The sequence below is a fragment of the Dipodomys merriami genome, unplaced genomic scaffold (genome assembly GCF_024711535.1).
Source record: "Dipodomys merriami isolate MVZ:Mamm:240054 unplaced genomic scaffold, mDipMer1.0.p SCAF_39, whole genome shotgun sequence".
NCBI lineage: Eukaryota > Metazoa > Chordata > Mammalia > Rodentia > Heteromyidae > Dipodomys > Dipodomys merriami.
In genome coordinates, this window is record NW_027205492.1 from 8,136,942 (window position 1) to 8,153,237 (window position 16,296).

Consider the following 16,296-nt stretch of genomic DNA (forward strand, 5'->3'; position numbering starts at 1 on the left):
TTAGTGACAGTCCCAGGGGTGGAAACATGTAACGCAGAGCAAGAAGATGGCTCCCGGCTCCACTGAGCTTTCTGAAAGAGAAGCCAGCCTCATACTTAGACAGAATTCCATGCAACACTTCAAACATCTCCCCAGGGGATGCTGGGACGGCCACCACTTCCCGATAAGTGGCCTTGAGCAGTGCTGGCCCTGGGTTTCCTCCTCTGATGAGGCCTAATAATAGCATCTGCCCCCAAGACCTCCCAGCTGGGGACATTAGGCTGCGAAGGTACACACACACACACACACACACACACACACACACACACACATACCACACACACACACACACACACACACACACACACATACCACACACACACACACACACACACACACACACACACACACACACAGTGCACAAGCAGCAGAGGCCAGGGCTGGGGCACACAGCAGGACCATGGGGGCTGGGGCTAGCCGTTGTGGGAGCTCCAAGTCCCACCCAGGGGTGCTGCTGAGTGAGGGCAGGGAAAGGGGGGTGTCGGGTATTGAGAGGGATTGCTAGGGGAGTCTAGAACAAGACTGAGGGAGATGGTCCCAAGTAAAGCAGCTGTCACCTAGATGGTCTGGGGGGAGGCACTACAAAGTCAGGAGCCCCCCCCCCCCCGGGGCCGGTGCTGCCGGCCATGATGGTGTGGGCCTGGCTGGGGAATTTGGGACTGTGGACACTTGTCCCCAAGTGACCTCATGTGCAACAACTTTATCTGAAGCCGTGATAAGAGAAATTCCACCCCAAGGAATCTGGGGATGAATCAGTACCACTCGCTCCTGACGCCTGCTTCCAGCTCAGACAGCGCCCCCTGTTGGGCCCACAGCAAACATCTCCCCATCCCCCACCCCCAGATCCACAGAGAAAGAGGAAGGGGAAAGGGCAGCCCTCCCCCACAGCAGGGCCTCTCTTCACCTCTGCTCTGGGCACCATTACAGTTTCTAGGATGGGGAAACTGAAGCCCAGAGGTGAATGCCCAACCCCAAATCTCAGCATCAAAGCAAAGCTAAGGTCAGAGCTCACACCTCACATAGTACTCACCCCACCGAGAGGCAATGCGACACGTTGTGGGACTTGGGACACAATCTGATGGACAGTTCACACTTGATGTCAACACAGCTACTTCAAGCCACACACACACACACACACAAGGTTGCTAAAACACTGGAAATCAGAAGGTGGGCTTCATGTCTGTGCTCCCAGCATTTAGAGGCTGAGGTAAGAGGAAGGAAGTTGGAGGCCAGCCCAGGTTACATAGTGAATCTGAGATCAGCCTGGGCTACTTATGAGGCTCTTTCTCAAGACGAAAGAAGAACAACTACAAATCTACTGATGATAACTGTTGTCTCTCAAGAGGCTAACTTAGAGAGACATATACAATTGCGAAGATGCACACTCACTGACTTCTTGAAGTCTGTCCTAGAGATATATACACATACGTACCCTGATCACACACAAGATGATCACTGAAGTGCTAGAAGTAATAAGAAACCCACTGCCCACCACCCAGGACTGCCTGATGATGATACACCTTTCCCTCAGAAAACTAGCCAGAAAAAGAGGAAGCATCAACATGAAATACTGCTGAGTGTAATAAGAAAGACCAGTGAGGGGCGCAACTCAGTGGTAAAGAACCTGCATACCATGCACCAGGCCCTGAGTTCAAACAGCATTAGTACCAAAAGCTGGACACTGGTGGTTCATGTCTGTAATCCTAGCTACTTAGGAGGATGAGATCTGAGGATCAGGGTTCAAAGCTAGTCCAGGCAGGAAAGGCTATGAGATTCTAATGTCCAATTAACCACCAAAACACTGGAAATGGCACTGAGGCTAAAAGTGGTGGAGTGCTAGCCTTGTTCAAGTGGTAAAGCACCTGCCTAGCAAATGCAAGGTCCTGAGTTAAATCCTCATTGCCTAAACAAACAAATAAGCAAGACATAGAGGAAGAGTGAAGGGAACCCCCTCCCCCCACACAGGCAAAAGAGTTTATTTGTATAAACATTGGATGTGGTGAGCTCTCAGAGCTCTGGAGGCTGAGGCAGGAGGATGGAGAGTTCAAGTCCATCCTAGCAAAGTGCTGTCTCCAAGAAATGAGGGCTGGTATATAACTCAGAGGCAGGTTGCTTGCCTGGCATGCACAAGGCCCTGGGTTCAAATCCTCAGTATCACATAAACAGAAAAAGCCAGAAGTGGTGCTGTGGCTCAAGTGGTAGTATGCTAGCCCTGAGCAAAAAGAAGCTGAGGGTTAGTACCCAGGCCCTGAGTTCAAGCCCCAGACTGGCAGAAAGAAAGAAAGAAAGAAAGAAAGAAAGAAAGAAAGAAAGAAAGAAAGAAAGAAAGAAAGAAAGAAAGAAAGAAAGAAAGAAAGAAAGAAAGAAAGAGGAAGGAAGAAAGAAAGAGGAAGGAAGGAGGGAAGGAGAGAAAAAAAAAGGCCCTTGGTTCCATCTTCAACACTAAAAAATAAGTTTCGTATACAAGAAAAAATTGCTTTCAATGGGGCTGGGAAGGTGGGTCAGTGGTGGAGTGCTTGCCTCGCATGCATGAGGCTCTGGATTCGATTCCTCAGCACCACATAAGCAGAAAAAGCTGGAAGTGGCGCTGCGGCTCAAGTGGTAGAGCGCTAGCCTTGAGCTGAAGAGCTGAGGGACAGTGCCCAGGCCCAGTGTTCAGGCCCCAGAACAGACAAAAAATAATAATAAATTTGCTTTAAAACACTCCGTCTGCAGATTGCACCCCAGGCAGGCTCTTGTGGACCTCCCCCATGTAATCGAGTTCTCAAATGGAACGTCTGGAGGAGGAGAGCTTTGAAGAACAAACATTCCTGAGTCAGGTGCTTCTTGCTCCTCTAAGCAGCAATGTTCAGACCCGGCCGACAACAGTGGATCCCTGGTTGTATTTTCTATTTCTTTGGGGTTTAAAATTTCATTTTTTGATAACTCATTATTATGTTTTACAAAAGTGTCCATCTGCAATGGGGATAGAAAGGGGCACTGTGTGTTTCAGAAACCTCCCCCTCTGCTGTGCACAAAAACATGTAGAGCACATGTTCAAACGGTGGGAAGGGAGCTTCTCGGAAGCCCCATGAATGAATCAGTCACTAAAGGAATGAATGAACTGGATAATGCAACAGAAAGAAAACTTCAGCCGGGGGCTGTGGCTCACACCTGTAATGCTAGCTATTCGGGAAGCTGAGGTCAAAGCCAGCTCCCAGCAGATGATTCTAAGAGACTCTGATCTTGAAAGAACCACCAAAAAGCCAGAAGTGGAGCTGTGGCTCAAGGGGTCAAGAGCTAGTCTTGAGTGAAAAAGCGAAGTGAGAGCGAGAGCCCTGAGGACAAGCCAGACACTGACACAGGAAGAGAACAAAACACTGGAGTGCGACTGATAGGAAGAGTGGCCAGAGGCCAAGGTGAGCGCCCTCCTCAGCCCCGGGGAACAGAAGGAGCGGGCCACGGGAGTCTATTTTAAGTTCGGCTGTGACTAGTGGAGCTTTTGAACACTTCTGACTCAGGGCGAGGAAAGTGAGAGGTGAGCCAGATTCACTGCGGACTGAAAAGGTCAGTCCTTGGGGCAGCCTTGAGGACTCTAGGTTGGCTAGACACTCCCTCCTCCCTCCCTCCCTCCTTCCTTCCCTCCTCTTTCCCCCTCTGCCTTTGTTTGCCTGCTTGGGGAAAAAGCTCTCTCTCCAGTGAAGAAGGCTGCCTGACATACCAGGTTCCATCTCAAAAATTCCCCAGGCCCTTTTCAGAATCAAGTGGGTCTGGAATTAAGAAAATGGTTAAGGGGCTGGGAAGATGGCTCAGTGGTAGAGCACTTGCCTTGCATGCCTGAGGCCCTGGGTTTGATTCCTCAGCACCACATAAGCAAAAAGAAAAAAGCCGGAAGTGGTGCTGTGGCTCAAGTGGTAGAGCGCTAGCCTTGAGCTGAAGAGCTAAGGGACAACGCCCAGGCCCAGAGTTCAAGCCCCACGACCGACAAAAAAAAAAAAAAAAAGAATAAAAGGAAATGATTGTGAATTGGTAATGGAAGGGATTACGCAGGGTTACATGTGCCCTGTGGGAGGAACGCGTAGTTCAGACTGGCACCAGCCAATCCAGACCAGCGTTAGGAAGGGTCATTTTCTAATCAGACCAAGGTAAAACCCAAAAGGATCCTGGCCAATCCCGGGCTGCTTAGTTGGCCCTAACCCTGTGGTAGAAGTGGAGCCCAGGGTTGAGGGCTCCACCCCCCTCTGCACCCCATCAGGACCAGGCTCCCCAGTGGGGGTGCCTGCTGCTATCTCCTGTCTGGGGGTCCTGGCTTTTTTTTTTTTTTTTTTCCTGTTGGCCCTGGGTCTGGGCGCTGTCCCTCAGCTCTTCATCTCAAGGCTAGTGCTCTACCACTTGAGCCACAGCGCCACTTCCGGCTTTTTCTGCTTATGTGGTGCTGAGGAATCGAACCCAGGGCTTCATGCATGCAAAGCAAGCGCTCTACCACTGAGCCACCTTCCCAGCCCCATGATCACCAGTCTTGAGCATCATCTTCTGCTGGCTTTGTTGTGCTTTTATTTATTTATTTTTGGTGGGGGGCAAGTGCCAGTACCAGGGCTTGAACTCAAGGCCTCATACTGTCCCTTGGCTTTTTCCCAAGGTAGGCTGGCGTTCTACCACTTAAGCTACAACTCCACTCCCAGCTTTTTGGTGGTTAAGGGGAGATAAGCGTTTTCTCACAGACTTTCCTGCCCAGCTGGCTTCATACCGAGATCCTCAAATCTTAGCCTCCTTAGGAGCTAGGATTACAAGTGAGAGCCACCAGCTCTGGCTCCATTGTTCTCAAGACTCTGTTGTCACTGGGTTCATTTTACATAAACTTGGCATTCCTTGAAATTCTTTCAAAAATATGTTCACTTCTTAAATGTCACCTGAGGAAAACAAGATTTCACTATTTGACTACACTCTCCTCCCATCCCTGGGCCTCTGTTTTGTTAACAGAAGGTTAGCTGAGTTGTCTCAGCTTAGTTTTATTTGGGAAGCTTTCCTTTAAAAAAATAAAAATAGAAAAGTCCCAGAGCCAGGCACTAGTGGCTCACACCTGTAGTCCTAGGTACTCAGGAGGCTGAGATCTGAAGATTGTAGTTCAAAGCCAAGCTAGGCAAGAAAGTCCCTGAGACTCTTACCTCCAATTAACCACACACACACACAGACACACACAGACACACACACAGACACACACACAGACACACACACACACACACACACACACACACACACACACACACACACATGGCCAGAAGTAGAGCTGTAGCTCAAGTAGCAGGGTACTAGCCATGAGTGAAAAAACTAAAGCAAAGTGGCCAGGCCCTGAGTTCAAGCCTCAGTATCAGCAAAAACAAACAAACAAAAAACAACAACCCTAGCCGGGCGCTGGTGGCTCACGCCTGTCATCCTAGCTACTCAGGAGGCTGAGATCTGAGGATCGCGGTTCAAAGCCAGCCCAGGCAGGAGAGACTGTGAGACTCCTATCTCCAATAAACCACCAGAAAACCGGAAGTGGCGCTGTAGCTCAAGTGGTAGAGCGCTCGCCTTGAGCTGAAGAGCTGAGGGACAGCGCCCAAGCCCAGAGTTCAAGCCCCACGACCGACAAAAAAAAAAAAAACAACAACCCAGGAACAATTCTGATTGGTAGTTAGGCTGTAAAGCAGATCCCCAGATGGTAGGTGTTCTTTTTCTAGAAGTCTCTAGAAGCCAGCAAGCTCTGCAACTTGACTCCCTTTCCCAGAGCTGAAGGAGGACAGGTACACCTTCTGCTCTTGCTTACAAAAATTATAGAGGAAGAAAGGGCCCCAATTAAGTCCTGCAATGCTACCTGGCCCCAAAGAGGCCGAAGGAAGGGTGAGGCCTATGTCCCAGAGCTCAGACCACACCTGGGCCCACTTGAGTGAGGCTGGACAAGCCAATCAAACCAGCATCTCCGTCTGGCACTGCCAGATCTGGGAGCCAAGGGGGGAATGGTCCTATGACCACAGGCTTTGGAGAAGATGAACCACGGTTTGCCAGGGCCTAGGGGTTCCCAGAGACGCTGAGGACAAAATTTAGGAACTCCCAAGGTGAACTGACAGAGCTGAAGACAGGAAGAGGGGAGGAGAGTACACGGCCTCAGGACAGCTCCTACATCTGGCCAGCCTCTACCCCTCACCATTCCTGGCCTCCACACCCACTGTGTAGAACCTGCACTGGGCCTTCTGTTGTTGCTGTTGTTGTCGGTCGTGGGGCCTGAACTCTGGGCCTGGGCGCTGTCCCTGAGCTCTTCAGCTCAAGGCTAGTGCTCTACCACTTGAGCCACAGTGCTACTTCCAGCTTTTTCTGCTTATGTGGTGCTGAGGAATTGAACCCAGGGCCTCTTGCATGCAAGGCAAGCACTCTACCACTGAGCCACCTTCCCAGCCCCCTTTTGTTGTTGTTATGCTCAAACTGGGGCTTGAGCTCAAGGCCGCTAGTGTTCTACCACTTGAACCACATTTCTGGTCTGGCTTTTTGCTGGTTAACTGGAGATGGAATCTCGAAGACTTTTCTGCCCTTGAATAGTTGAGATTACAGGTGTTGGGCCACAGCACTGGCGGCTTCGCAGTGCCTTTTATCCTAGATGACCCAGTGCTGATATTCCACCAGTGTCTGTAAATGTCTGACGGGGTTGTGGAGCAGGTAATTATACTTGTGTTTCTCTTTCCCTTTTCATTCTCATCTTCAATTTTTAGACGGGGGAAAAAAAAAGTTAAAGTGGGATGATGAAAGGAAAAAAAAAAAAAAAAAAGGCCAGGTGTGGTGTGGCATGCCTGTCATCCCAGCACTCAGGAGACTGAGGGAGAAGGATCTCAAATTTGAGGTCAGCCCTGAGCTACACAGGGAGACCCTATCTCAAAACTCAACAATAAGCTCGGTGCCAGTGGCTCACGCCTGTAACCCTAGCTACTCAAGAGGTTAAGATCTGAGGATCACAGTTCAGAGCCAGCCTAGGCAGGAAAGGCCGTGACCCTCTTTGCTCCAATAAACCATCAGAAAACCAGAAATGGTGCTGTGGCACAAGTGGTAGAGCACTAGCCTTGAGCTGAAGAGCTCAGGACAGTGCTCAGGCCCAGAGTTCAAGCCCCATAACTGACCAAAAAAAAAAAAATCAACAACAATAAAACCAGAAACTTCTAGAAGTAGCACCTCTCCTCTCCTCTTCTCTCAGGCTATTTCTTTTTTTTGGGGGGGGGGTCCAGTCGTGGGGCCTGGGCCCTGAGGGCGCTGTCCCTCAGCTCTTCAGCTCAAGGCTAACGCTCTACCACTTGAGCCACAGCGCCACTTTCGGCTTTTTCCTTTTGTGGTGCTGAGGAATCGAACCCAGGGCCTCATGCATGCAAGGAAAGCACTCTAACACTGAGCCACCTTCCCAGCCCATCCTCTAAGGCTTCTATCTAACCATGTTCCGTCTCTTACCAGTTGAACAGCACCAATTATAACCATTACTCTTTTCTGCCATGCTGAGAGTCAAACCCAGGTCTCCATGAGCTAGGCAAGTGCTCGGGCATCAAGCCGTACCCCAGCCCAGTGACAATTTTTTGAGAGCTTACTGTCTGATCTAGGTACTGTGACAAAACACTTTACAAGTATCTCATTATGTCCTCAAGATGAGCCCAAAGACTGAATTCTCCTGGTCCCATTTTACAGATAAGAAAACTGAGTGGAGGAAGCCAGTTTGCTTTCACCAGAGGCAGACCAGGATGGGAATCCTCCTGAGCCTCTGCCCCCCAACTCTCTACCATGCTGTCCCCCTCTTCAGCCTCCTCTGAGCTTCAGGCCTTTACCTCTTCTAGCCTTCCTGCCTCCTCCTCCTAAGAAGAGGCTGTGCATTGATAACACGTAGTTGTGGAGATGGAATGCTTGTGATTATTGTTACATTTCTATTTTTTAAAAAAGGTCCTAAAAAGGGGGCTGGGAAGGTTGCTCAGTGGTAGAGCACTTGCCTTGCATGCCTGAGGCCCTGGGTTTGATTCCTCAGCACCACATAAGCAAAAAGAAAAAAAAACGGAAGTGGTGCTGTGGCTCAAGTGGTAGAGCGCTAGCCTTGAGCTGAAGAGCTGAGGGACAGCGCCCAGGCCCAGAGTTCAGGCCCCACAACCGGACCCAAAAAAAAAAAAATGTCCTAGTGGTGGATCGGAAATTGCTTCCCTAAAAGGAGGTGTGGACCTCTTCACCTCACGGGGCTGCTCCAAGCTATAATCACATTCTGATTAGATCATTAAGGCAGGCCCTAAATCCAATCATGACTGTCCTTATGTAAACAGGTGCAGAAGTACAAGGACGTCAGCAAGCCAGGGGAGGCTGGAGGAGAGGGAGGAGAGGCCACAGAGGAGAGGCCCCACAGCCATAAGCCAAGGAATGCCAGGGCTTGCTGGTCACTAGGGGAAGCTGGGAGGGGCCCTGGGCAACCCTTCCCTGGAAGGCCCAACCCGGCCAACACCCTGATAGCAGCCTCTTGGCTGCGGAACGTCAGAACACATTTCTGTTTTGGAAGCCACCAGCTTGCGGGCAGATGGCCCCAGCCTCGGAATGGTACAAAAGCTATGCATTTCGTGGAAACCGTACTTGGAACTTGGAGCCTGGGCTTTCGCCAGGCAAGGTGAGGTGTGCAGGGAGATGCCCCCTGCCATGTGGCGCAGTGACTCCCGGTCGCAGCAAACCACCGGCTGTCCCTGGTACCTTATGGTGTGGCTGAGCTAGTGTGACTCCCCATGTCCTCTCCATCTAAGAGTTTTCAATTTATTTAGTAACTTTCTTTTTGGGTTGTTTTTGTTGGTCGCGGGGCTGTCCCTCAGCTCTAGCAGGTAATCTTAGCTACTCAGGAAGGTGAGATCCAAGGATCTCAGTTCAAAGTCAGCCCAGGCAGGAAAGTCTGTGAGGCTCTTATCTCCAATTGAACACACACACACACACACACACACACACTCTGGAAATGGTAGAGCACTAGCCTTGAGCAAAATCAGCTCAAGGACAGCACCCAGGCCCTGAGTTCAAGCCCCAGACCAACTCCCATCCCACCCCCAAAGAAAAAAATAGGCATCCATTTTATTTATTTTTATTTATTTTTTTATTTTTGGTCTGGTTGTGGGGCCTGAACTCTGGGCCTGGGCGCTGTCCCTCAGCTCTTCAGCTCAAGGCTAGCGCTCTACCACTTGAGCCACAGCACCACTTCCGGCTTTTTTCTTTTTGCTTATGTGGTGCTGAGGAATCGAACCCAGGGCCTTGAGCATGCAAGGCAAGCACTCTACCACTGAGCCACCTTCCCAGCCCCTAAGCATCCATTTTAATAAGGACTTTAATAATAATTCTTTCCCTCAGAGACACCAGGGACACTCGGGCCTTAAGATAAAATCTGAAAGAGGCTGAAAACCTCTGGGTCCCCATGCCATTTCTCGAAGTTCGCAGCTCTCCAAAGTCCCCCTGGGGTGCCTGCCCGCTGGCCTCCAGCTTGCTTTTCCTCTGAGCAGATCTCTGTCCTGGCCAGTGTCCTTCCTGGTCACCTGCTTGTCCCTCTCATCTTCTATGTTCAGATGCCATGGGCCTTAAAGTGATTCTGTGTATGCTGAGCTGGTGCCGGGCTCACCTCGGGAGGAAGTCCAGACCCCTGTCCTGCCGACCTCACTAGGCCCATTACAGACCACCAGCAGAGGCCTGCCTTCCTCACTGGGCGGAGGATGGGGCTCAGTGGTAGAGCCTTTACCCAGTAAGCGGGAGGCCTGGTGACAAACCCCAGGAACTGCCAACAAAAAGAAGAAACAAATAAGATAACCAAGGCAACAACAACAAACCACTCCAGGCTCAAGCTTTCCTTTTCTTTTTGCTTTTTTACGGTGCTGATCTCCAATGAGAGCCCAGCCCAGCTAAGGAAGTACTCAGTCCCTGGGCTTTGCTTTGATTCCTCAGGCACCAACATTCTCCCCTGCCTGGAAGCTTGGCTCTACTGTCTGCCTGGGAAGATACACACCCTCCCCCCACTGCCACACTTGCATGTGCTTGTGTGTGTACACACCTGCCTTAAAGATGGAGGCTCTTCAGATCACCTGGCCATCTGTGCCCTCTCTTGGGAGAACAGTTTTCTTTCCCGGGTAGCCAAGCAGCTGGCCCAGGCTGGCACACAACTGGCCATCCACACATCTGCCCGGGCCGATTCCTCCGCTATCTGTCCATTTTGGCAGCCACCACGCTCATGTAGCCATTTAATCAAACCGCCCTGTAAGTTTCATTAATTAGCTGCCCGGTGCCTGCCTCCTCCTCAGTGGACCTTACTGGAACACAGATTTGGTCTCACACACACACACACACACACACACACACTTCAGTATTAATTTGGCACACGTCTTTGAGGACCCTCGGATCTGCTTCCCACCTTCTCTGCACCTACCCTCCACAGAGGCTCCCACTCTGTGCACTGACCAGGCCTAGATCCACCCCAGCTCTCCTCCCCTCCACCCCTGCCCCTCCCCTCCCCCTCCCTGGAATGCCTGCCCCCAGCTCCACTGCTTCCTATTCAAATGGCCCCAGCCAGGGACCTCCCCACCCCCACTCCACCCCTGCCCTCCCATCCCCACCCCCACCCCCTTGCTAGTTAGCCCTCCCCTCCAGCTCCCACCTGGCCTCTGCACAGGCCTTGGCTGAGTAACAGCTTCAAATAGCAGCTGGGGTCTCCCTTGAAAGCCTGTCTCGGTGCCAGGCACCGGCCCTGAGTACTTTATCTCCTTCATTCTCCCACCAGCCTCCCCCTGCCTCAGAGCCTGGAGAAACGGGCTCACTGCCCCACCTCCGCCCTCCCAGACTGTCTGCCTGCCTATCTACCTACCTATCTATCCAGCTATATCTACCTATCTTCTATATTTTGAGACAATGCCCCCCCCATTGTACCAAACACCTGAGCTCAAGCAATCCCCTAACCCCAGCCTTTCAAGTAGCAAGTAGCTTATACACACTCATCTTACACACACACACTTCAGTATTAATTTGGCACACGTCTTTGAGGACCTTCGGATCTGCTTCCCACCTTCTCTGCACCTAGTCTCCACAGAGGCTAGGTGGATTACGGTATACCATGCCAGACTCTTGCCATCCCTTTTTTTTTTTTTTTTTTTTTTATTGCCAATCCTGGGGCTTGAACTCAGGGCCTCGGCTCTGTCTCCAAGTCTCTTGGTACTCAAGGCTAGTGCTCTACCACTTAAGCCACAACATCACTTCTGACTTTTTCTGAGTTGTTTATTGGAGATAAGAGACTCGTGGACTTTTCTGCCTGGCCTGGCTTCGAACCTTGATCCTCCGATCTCAGTCTTTGAGTAGCTAGGATTACAGGCCTGAGCCACCGGCATCTGGCTTTTTTTTTTTTTTTTTTTTTTTTTACCAGGTCTTAGGTAGTGCAGGCTGGCCCTGAACTGTCAATCCCCTGCCTCAGTCTCTCCAGTGGTAGGATGACCAATGTGGGCCACCACACCTATTTTCTGCTTTTTTTTTTTTTTATGCTAGTCCTGGGGCTTGAATCCAGGACCTGGGCATCGTCCCTGAGCTTTGTGGCTCAAGGCTGGTGGTCTACCACTTGAACCATAATTCCACTTCTGGCTTTTTGATGGTTAACTGAAATAAGTGTCTCATGGACTTTCCTGCCTGGGCTGGCATTGAATTGAGATCCTCAGATCTCAGCCTCCTGAGCTAGGATTACAAGCGTGAACCACTAGCGCAAGCTCCCTGGGGGAGAAAAGAGAGGAAGATAGACTGGGTTCCACAGCTAGCTGGTGATAGGATCAGAGGTGACCCTGGATGGGCCACCCTTTTTATTTTATTTTTTTGGTCCGGTCATGGTGCCTGAACTCTGGGCCTGGGCACTGTCCCTCAGCTCTTCAGCTCAAGGCTAGTGCTCTACCACTTGAGCCACAGTGCCACTTCCAGCTTTTTTTTTTTTTTTTTTTGCTTATGTGGTGCTGAGGAATCAAACCCAGGGCCTCAGGCATAGCAAGGCAAGTGCTCTACCACTGAGCCACCTTCCCAGCCCGGGCCACCCTTTTTAGAGACAGGGTAGTTCCCTCTTAGGGGTGTGGTGGGGGCAGGAGCTCTGCTGGTCTGCTGGCTGTGGCTGTTCACAGAGTGTCTGTGGACAACCCGTGTGTGGACAGTGCGGGGCTCTGGGCGGACCTGGATGGCAGGAATCAGAATCTTTCCTTTCCTCTTCCCTTAGGAGCTCAATTTACATACTGACACATTTGGTACTTAATAAATAATTGATACACTAGTGAACCATGTGCACTTAATAATTGATAAACTAGTGAGCTATGTGAAGGTATTATGTAGTAGGTAACAATTAGAGAGCAATAATGACAGTTGAGAGTAATATTTATGGGGCTCTTACTCAATGCTGGGCTCCCTCCTCAGGGCTTTGTACATGAATTAAGGCAAGTATTGCTCCTATTAGTCTCATGGTACAGATGAGTTAACAGAGACTCAGAGAAGTTAAGAACTTGACTGAGGTCACATAGGAGTGGCAGATGAATGTCTACTGTTAGGTATTTAGCTCAAGTCCTGAGTTTGGGAGATTTTTGTTGTTGTACTGGGGACAGAACCCAGGGTCCTGATCTACCATTGAGCCCCCCCCCAGCTCAAGGGATGTCTAGGCACTTGGGGAGACCTCTTTCTTATAGGAGGACAGCTGGGGGGGGGGAGGCTGCATGCTTAAGAAAACAGGGTTAGTCTCCCAGCGAGCGAGAACTGCATGCAACCAACAGCTATCAGCTCCAATCACCAGCCCCTTCTGATGTGACAAGACTCATTGCTTTTCCATGCAACTTAAAACAAAGTTAAGTTCATCCATGGAAAAGCACTCAGCCAAGGTCCTGGCTCCTGCTGTCTCTTGGAAATAGCAGCCATCCTCATCTTCATTACTGCCTCCTGGGATGGAGCGTTTAGGCGGGTGACCGCAGCCTGTCTGTGTGCTCCTGGATCCACAGTTTATGGTCATCCTGTGGAGGCTGAAACAAGCTCATCCCCCATGATCCCCTGGGAGCCGGGGACTGCTGAGCACTGGAAGCGGGGAGGGGGAAGATGACCTCATCCCATGCCTGCCTTTACAGATGGAGAAACTGAGTCCCAGAGAGGGCCAGGTTAGCACCAAGCCAAAGCTAAGAGTTAGGCATGATGCCTGGCCCATCCTGCCCCTCTCGAAGGTAGGTTTTTTTTGTTTTTTATTTTACCTAAATGGGCATGAAGCTCCTTAGATGCTACCCGAAATATTTCTGTTTCTCTAGCAGTGTGCCTTTTCCCCCAGCCCCCACACAAACGGGTAAAGCCTCATAAGCCATTAACCAGAAAGCAGACCACGTGATTTAATTTGGCCTCTGCTAAAGGACTTAAAATGCTTCACTGAGTAGCCTGGGATTCCTAAACATACACTTCAGCCCTTTTTCAAAGAATTATTAACCAGCTCCACCAAAACCAGAACTTGAGCAACCAAGAAGAAAAAGAGCTGGCAAGAGAAATTCCCCGGAAAAAAAAAAATTATGACCTCTGCCACCTCTTTTCCTTCTCTGTGAGTTGGAGGAAGAAGGAAAGACAGAGTTATCATTAAACAAAATGTGAATTAAAACCACCCATTGTGGAAAATTACAAACTCCACCACATAAGGTAGGTTTCAAAGGAAGCTAACAGCTGTTTGTAGAACTTAGACAGAAAGTTATGCAAAAGCATAACCCTCATTAACTTCTCCCAGAGGGCAGAGAAGGTCAGAGGCCCAATGTGTGTGGGTGTGAGACTATGGTACTATACCCCACTCCCCCATAGCCCGCTCCTGACTGATGATTTGGGGAACCTATAATTTACACAGCTGGTCAGATATTCTCCTTTCTTATCTCTCTAAGCCACTGGGTATTAATTCTCACAGGCCATGGGACCAGCTTTCTTGTCCACATGTAGGTCTTGAGCAGCTTTGGCTAGAGGATTTGGGGGTGGGGAGAGAAGGATGATGGAGAGAAATGAGGTTAAGCAGAAGAAACAAGGTTGGGTGTTGTGTGCATACATGTAATCCCAGCTCTTGGGAGGCAGAGGCAGAATTGTGATTTTGAAGCCTGGGTAGGCTACAGAGTAAGACTCTATTAAAATAAAAACAAAACAAAACAAAACACCTGAAGAGACAGGAGCAGAAGTCTCTTTATGATGTTTGTCTAGGTTTCATGTTTCTCAAGAAATCAAGCTTGGAGAACAGTCTCCCTGGGCCTCGCCGCTCCAGGAATGAAGGCGAACCCTCCCTCCTCCACACACCTTTATCAACCTCAAGTCATTCCCCACATTCCTCCTGTACACTACCCAGGCGCCCAGTGACGTCGCCAGGTCTGTGTTACCAGATCCAGGAAGCTTTGGGCCGCCCCTCTCTTCTGGAAAGGAAAATCTATGACTAGGGGTGCCACACCCCAAGAAGGGGAGGGCAGGGAGGATGTGAGGACACCTCCAGGAATGCAGGGCCCACGCAGGTGAGTTGGCACCCCTGAACTTCCTCTTTCAGAGACCTGATACATCAGTGTGGATAACAGTCACAGCTGTAAAGCTCAAAGCTCAGCCACCCATCAGCCAGTGACCCCCCCCCCAGTCCCAGTCCCCATCCCCAGCAACAAGCAGAGGCCTACCAACCAGGTGGAGGGTAAAGAAGATGGACGCTGGGGGTTCCTCCAGGTAGTGACAAGTTTATCAGTGCAGACTGGGGCACCGCTGAGAACCCCAGAGATCTTCTCATGGAGCTCCTGAGGCCAATCTGATCACATACCACTAAGCCGTCATTTTGTCTCATCTGTCTTGTCTCACAAGAACATGACAGAGTTTTCCAGAATGGAGATGGTATGCAGTGACATTGTTGTTCTGATGTGTGTTGTTTTATTTCTGTATCTATTTATTTTGATGCCGGTACTTGAGGCTCCAACTCAGGGCCCCGGTGCTCTCCCTTAACATTTTGTTCAAGGCTGGCACTCCATTTCAGGATCTTTGCTGGAAAGCTGGAGGTAAGATTCACGGTTTTGTCTGCCTGGGTAGCTTTTGAACTGTGATCTTCAGATCTCGGCTAAGTAGCTAGGATTACAGGCGTGAGCTACCAGTCCCTAGCAGATGGGTACTGTTTGAAACTTGTCTTGGTTCCAATTCTAATCGGATCAGTATTGATAGAACACACATTAAAAAAATACTTGGAGGGGCTGGGAATGTGGCTGAGTGGTAGAGTGCTCCACTCGCCTGCGTGAAGCCCTGGGTTGGATTCCTCAGTACCACACAAGCAGAAAAAGCCGGAAGTGGCTGCTGTGGCTCAAGTGGTAGAGCGCTAGCCTTGAGCAAAAGCAGCTCAGGGACAGCGCCCAGACCCTGAGTTGAGGTCCCAGGACTGGCAAAAAATAAAAATAAATGCTCCTACAGTGCCAGATAGGCCTGCACGGCGGCACCCACCCAACAGGCCTGCAGCTACCCCGCCAGCCCCCGCGCATTTCCACCTGAGCTTGAATCACACAGGTACTTTCTGCAGGGGGGCGGGAAGGTACTCATTATTCAGCCACCCCCAAACAGCCAGGAAAAACCTTAGAGTCGCCCACGAAGATGTCACACTGAATCCGCCAGGGGGAGGGGCGGGTGGGCCTCTCACCTTTGAACCTACGGGGCAAAGGTAACCCCCAAAGACAACCGAGGGCCACACAGGGCCGGGGGAGCAGAGCGGGGTGACCGCAGCCTGGGGGGGCTTCCGGGGCGGGTCAGCGGGAGGTGGGGCGCCGGCGGCCCGGGCCCCGCCCCGGCTCCCCGGTGGGCACGGCCGGAACGCGGCCTCCCGGCCAGGCGGCTCGCTGTCGTCCGTCGCCAGGGCCACGCCGGTCACCAACACAAACCAGAGCCCAGGAGTGGCCGGCGCGGAGAGAAGACGGAGGTCCGACAGGAATCTGAAGGGCGCGGAGGAGCCTGGCGGGCGGCCGGCGGTGCCCACGGCCCGGGCGGCGTGGCGCCGCGGCGAGGCCTCGGGCCGCCGCCCTGCCGGCCGGCTTGGGGAGGGGTGCGGGGACCCCGGACACGACCCGCCCGCGAGCCCGAGGTTCTCCGCGCAGGGGCGGGAAAGCCTGAAGAGCGGCCGTGAAGCGCGCCGCGGCTGGACCGGGCGGGGACGCGCGGGGCGGGAGCGCGCTTCGGAGCGGGCGTGAGACCCGCGCGCGCCAAGCTCAGCGAGCCTCGGGTCGGGCACGGCTCCAGGCGCGCCGCGCG

General features: G+C 51.5%; 1 protein-coding gene across 1 annotated transcript in view; it reads right to left on the reverse strand.

Annotated features, from left to right (window-relative positions):
• Ripor3 (RIPOR family member 3) overlaps positions 1-16,296 on the reverse strand; it is a 70,797-nt gene that overhangs the window by 53,285 nt on the left and 1,216 nt on the right. The gene's annotated exons all lie outside the window — the stretch shown is intronic.